Source organism: Cydia amplana, chromosome 5 (assembly GCF_948474715.1).
Source record: "Cydia amplana chromosome 5, ilCydAmpl1.1, whole genome shotgun sequence".
Classification (NCBI taxonomy): Eukaryota; Metazoa; Arthropoda; class Insecta; order Lepidoptera; family Tortricidae; genus Cydia; species Cydia amplana.
In genome coordinates, this window is record NC_086073.1 from 16,773,877 (window position 1) to 16,780,544 (window position 6,668).

Here is a 6,668-nt window from a genome sequence, read left to right on the forward strand (position 1 = left end):
GATTAATACTTAAGCCTCCCTTTTCCATTGTCATATTCTAATTTATCAGCGAAACAAAAGGACAGGCTATTGAGCAAATACCGTCAACCGGGGTGAATAGGGATGGCTGGGGTGAATAGGGAGAAAACTTAAAATGGGATTTAGCTGACAATTTTTAAATAACCACCCACACAAATGGTATCATACAAAATCTACTATTATTTTTAATCGAAAGATACATTTTGTGTGGGTATTTTTTAAGAAATTGTCAGGAAAATCACATTTTATGTTTTGTCCCTATTCAACCCCAGCCATCCTTATTCACCCCGGTTGAGTGTATCGTATATTCATATTACAATATTGTTTTACAGTACATATGGTGGTACTTTTCCAAACTAGTGCGGGAAAGAGCACTTTCCGTGCGTATGTCGAAAGTTTAAAGTGCCATATGTACTGTAAAACGTTGTACGATACACGTGCGAATATGTAATTCGAAACTCGTGTTGATATAAAACACTCCCTTCGGTCGTGTTTTAATTTATCGCTACTCGTTTCGAATTTCCTCTTCCGCACTTGCATCGTAAATAACTATTCTTACATCCCTGTACGCCCATACAAGTCAATCAACTAGGGCAGCCATACTCTAAGTACTACAGCCATACCCTAGGGTTCCGCGTCACCCCTGCAGGGGTTCCGCAAGAATTTAGAACACTATGATTTAGTCGCCTCGAAAAATTTTACTATGCCGCCACCGTATTGTAGGGTAGGGTTCCATCAAGTATTTCGCTTTCCAAAAGGGTTCCGTCAAAAAAAAAGATTGAAAACCGCTGAACTAGGGTACAATGAGTCTGGGTACTGTTGTAATGTTGTCTGCGTAGTACGGAGTATTCCTAGATCAATTTAGTCTGTCTTGTGGGCGGATCGTGCCTTATTATTATAGGTACATACTGTACATAGTCTTGATACGCGTGTCCATTTGATCATAATGAAGAGCTAACAGAGACAAATTAAAAAACAAAACCTTTTGAAATCCACGTGTAAATTCCGGTTTAGCGCAAAAACAAATGAATACAACTTTGTTCAGGTAGTTCCAGAAAGATTCTTTTTCCGTTTGTTTTTTTTTCTATAATATTGGAAACGTACATCAAGGTAAGTTTGAATTACTTACACTTTTCATTAGCAAGAGTTTGTGTTTTGCCTTATATTTTCTGTTCCAATGGTTTCTAACCATTTTTTTCTCGTACATTCAGTTCAGATTTCGGTAACCTGAAAAAACAAAAATATTATATAACATATGATTACTTACTTTCCCTCAGTACAACCGCTTTCAGGATACAGGTTTTAAGTATATACATACAATATATACTTGGTCAACCAGATCTTTTCAGTAGAAAAAGGCGACAAATTTGAAAAATGTAGACGCGAAGGGATATCGTCCGTCGTAAAATGAGATTGGTCCAATTTTTGCTAATTAATTGAAAATATAAATTTACATACAAAATCTTTCAAATACATGTTAAGATTCTTCCCCAAACTTTTCTTAAATTCGATATAAAAGGACATCCCTAGCTGTCAAATGTACTAATTTCTATAGTACGAAAATATCGAAAATAAATCCTTAATTTATTCCAGTATATCGCAAATAGTATTTATTGGCTAGTTATTAACTAAATACACACCATAAGAAGGCAGTCATCTATGATATAACAAATATTTCAGTTAAAATGTAAACATACCGGTGAAACGACAAACTTTTCCGGTTTTCCTTTTTTCTTGAGCCACACCAACAAAACTGCACTTAGGGATTATGTCCTTTCTTGTCCTTAACCACTACACCACATTATTAAACAGAAATATTCGCAAAATTTCCGAATATCCAATATTTTATTTTAATAACAGAACACTTTGACGCTTCATGTACCATGGAAAACGTGAACTGAATATGGCGGACCGGCCACAGTAGGCATGTCACGTGACCATCAAATGAAAAATGTTGCCATAGCAGAACGCACTGAAGTATTGTTATCCTTTTCCACATAAGAGAAAATATATTGGTTAGAAAGTGACAACATAATGTTTACTTATTCTGCATCGAAATGCTTGGTATTTGTATAACTGATTGCATGTATAGAACAATATGCCGAGTCCACTCTTTTATACGTCATTGATCTAAGCATACATAGAGGGACAGACAGCGGGAAGCAACTTTGTTTTATACTATGTAGTGATAACGGGATATTTGACCGCAGAATGTAGGTAGCTAAAAATAAAAACTTAAACACACCGGGGTTACCGTTCGCCGAACACCTTACAAAAGTAAAGCAGCCAATTTTCTGACAATACAAACAATTTAATACAATAATTTATAACACTAACAACCAGTCACTGCAAGGCAAGGTATCGCATTTGTCCTAAACATCGATCTTTTAAATAACTTGGGCAATAAATATAACGAGCGAGGGGAAGTTTGTTTGTTTCCTGATTTATGTGCGTGAGTTCATAACTGATACATTTACGTGTTGTGTGTTGTGTGCGCGGACTATGTGAACAGGCTGTAACACTTGTAACGGATAGTGATATTTTGGAAATGTTTCTTTATCATTAAATACATCATATTTTCATATAAATTTGACATCAATTATGACATCGCCGCACTACTTAGAACATTTTTTTGTCTAACAATTTTCGGACCAACACTTGTAAGGAGTAGCAACATGATGGATTCTTGTCAAAAAACATTATCTCAAACAAAGAAAAATGTTTTGTTTATAGACAATTTCGTTTTCTAGAAATCGATAGAAGGTAAACAATCATTTTTGAAACTATAAAAGAAAGGAACAGCTTATTGACCTATATCTTAACGATTTACCTAGGGGTCGGTCCCAATAAAATGTTCCTCCCCTCCACCTACAAATACGTGACTTCCACATGCTAGATCACCTGTATGAGCAACTGCATCCAGAAAGTAACCAAGGGAATACATCGAATCACCTTGATTTGAATATCATAAAATTGAATGTGAATACAAAATATATTCTGTATATTTGCCGATGTGATTGGCCCGCTCTGATTGGGGAATTTCCGTCCGTAGGCCAAATTGGCGTAAAGTTGATTTACGCCATTGTTGGCAACCTCCTCGCCTAAATTAAGGCGGATTGGGAAAGGAATATAACTTATATTTTCCCAAAAATGGTCATGGAAGTATATTGCGGAAGGAATGTGGAGTGAATAATTTAATAAAATTATTTTTCTACTCCCGTACCTTTATTTGTTATTTAAAAGGTCGTACACACACCTTTAAACCCCTATGTTATAGTTGTCAAGACAAGTCTTTAGTCTATTCCCCAAAAAAGCATTTGTGCATACACGCAGTATCTTTTTGGTACCTTTACGATACTTCGTGTAATCACCACTTAAAAAATATTGTATGAAATACATTGTTGCCAACCTAATTTTAATTGTCATCTCTGACAGATGAGTACTAAGTGCATTGCTGCCAATTTACAAAATATTCATTAGGTTCTATAGTAGAAACAATAAAATTGCTTCAGAAGTCAGAAACGCGCATGTGACACCCGTAATATAGCAAGATCCATAGACTACGAACACCGCTTAGCGTTGCTTGTTAGTCTCCATAGGCTACTGTGGCCAAAATCAAGAAAAAAACTATCCAAAATTGTGTCGCTGACCAACCGGCCGTGGGGCGCGGGGCGCGGTGGCCGGGTTTGGTTTGTTTACCTACATATATGTCCTATATGATTCCACTTGTTTAAAGTGTTATTTTTGTTTAATGAAATATATTTGTTAAGTTTACAATTTTTTTCAAAGTAAGTGCTTGGTCGTAGAAAAAGTATTGTATGCAACGTTGTTTAACTGAGTCAAAAAATACTCGTGGCGTCTTTATTAACAATTTTCGGCTTCGCCTCAAATTGTTACCCACGCCACTCGCCTTTTTTGACCCCCCTTAAACAACGGTTGCATAAAATACTATTATAAAATCATTGAATTGTTAGTAAGCAAATAAACAAATAATAATTCGTTTCTTCGTTTATCGCTACGTAGTATAAAACAAAGTCGCTTCCCGCTGTCTGTCTGTCCCTATGTATGCTTAGATCTTTAAAACTACGCAACGGATTTTGCATGATGCGATTTTTTTTAATAGATAGAGTGATTCAAGAAGAAGGTTTGTGTATAATTTGTTAACCCGTGCGAAGCCGGGGCGGGTCGCTAGTTAAATATAAAATGTATGATGCTTCCATAACAACATTGTACTGACATACATTTTACGTTAGAAACTTATAAGTCTAAATCTGGCCTTAAGTCAGATACTTAGGTACTTACCAATTAGTGGTCGATGACTGAGCCCGTACCATGAGTCACTCACAGTGTCAAAACTGACATAAACGCTTTCGAGAACGTAATTTACTTTCTATACATCTCGCTTGCACTAATATGCGAGTACGAGCGAGATGCATAGAAAGTAAATTACGTTCTCGATGACGTTTATGTCAGTGCCAAACTGGTGGTAGTGGTACTGGTTTGCAAATTTGAAGAAAAAAAAGCTTGTAAAAGTTTATTGTCCCGTAATGTATGCGCTACTTCCACGTGCTGATTTATGCCACGTCTCGCTCTCGCTTGGCATTCCCGCCGTGCGTGACAAAGACAAATGACTTTATCTAAGCGTAAAGACCTATTTGGATATACGGGATATATTGTAGTTTTTTTGCGACGGGGCTATCCTCTAAACGATTATTTTGTGACTGAGTTTTCTACAGAATGTGCAGAACGAAGATGGAAATTGTTTGTTACCTTTCACATATACTTGTTTGTTATATAGGTATACCTGTAAATTAGGGATCAAATAACCAACCCATGGTCTAATAAAACATGGTCTTCTCTTCCCAGAGTGTCACTTGCCTACGTCACAATAACATTGCCACTTTATTTCAACATAACATCTTACATGGGTACATTATATCTATGGTTCATAAGTTAATTTATTTCTTTATAATTTAATAATTTTCATTTATATGTATTTTATCTTAAATTTTACAATAACACGTCATTTTTAATTATTCGTTAGCAATATCTTCCGATTCACGAAAGAAATTTCAGACGTTCGGGTAATTCTGTTTACACTACTGGCAACACAGGATAGCGCTGTCACATTTGACAATCCGCCATTTTGTCCCTGACCGACCGTCCTTGTCGAACGCGTGTTAATTGTTATTTCCTTCTCGCTCAGTGTCAGCAGTCGCAGTGTTTTCCAAACTTTTCACGTCGTAAGCTTCGTAATTAATGTTTTGTTACGAAAATGGTTGGCTGCTCTATTCGGAACTGTAAGAGTAGGAGTGAAAAGTGCAGTATAGATTTGTTTTATTTTACTATGTTTCTACATGAATAACTTAAAATTAATGCCGTTAAAATAATTTTCACTGTTGGTTAAAATTCTCCCACATTTTAAAGTTTGAGAACCTGTAAACAGCATGATGACGTAGGCAAGTGCCAGTTAGGTCATTCGCGAATCTCGGAAGAGAGTACCAGGCGAAGTATATTATTATACCATGTAACCAACCCATTATGTAAGAAAATGTTTTAATGTTATGTTTGTAGTGTGTACCTACTAACCCTAGATTTAAGTAGGTATTAGTATTTTACTAACACATTATGGACTTTTGTTCAAATTTTTGATTCGTTTTGATAACTAAAAAATAAAGATGTGAATCCCAGGGACATTTACCTTATTCCGTATTTATTTATCTACCCATGTACTAGATCACATGTCGTGGTAAAAGCGGTTTATTGAATATAAAAGTTTCTTGAATGTTTAAATGTATTTCAATATAAAAGGTAAATTGGTTACCTACAGCACATTTTATTTCATTTGCCAAATATTTCCACGGAAAATGTCGATAAAACAATCCCACCTGAATTTACTTGGAGAACTATAGTCCCCAAAGACCCCGAAGTCATTAGAATAACACATTGATGTCTAAAGTGTTTTGTGAGTAGGTAAATATCTAGGTACCTACATCAGTGTTGGCCGAAACGTTAATGCAATTGAAAATGGTGGCCATTAACCATTATAAATTGAATCGTAAACTGTAATCGTCCGTTACGGTTTAAGGTTCAATTTATAATGGTTAATGGCCAACATTTTCAATTGCATTAACGTTTCGGCCACTGACCTACATGAATTTAGAGTTCTATTGAATATTTTATTTACTACTACATACTTTGTTTTAAAGCGTCAAACTAAAGGTTGAGTAATTTTATCGTTTGGAAAATATATTTAAACACAACCGTATTAAAAAAAATATCTCAATCGTTAAAATATTGCTTGCTGTTGTGTTCAGTTTTATGACTACTGTATGTCATTCCAAATGATAGTGTCTGGTCTATAGTTTTAGTCAATTTATTTATGAAATATGACGATGACGAAACATATGACGGATGAGAGTATAATTAAGTACATTACGGTACAAGAGGGAAAAGAAGGAAATTCGCAACGAGTGGCGATAAATTAAACACGACCGAAGGGAGTACTCATAGTGCACGTGTATAGTGCTAGTTACCGCACTAGGGCGGTAAATTAGCACCATATGTACTGTAATATTGTGTCACAAGGGAGTAAAATAGCATATTTACGGCGTAAGCGAACATAAAATCCTGAACGAAGCGAACGGTTC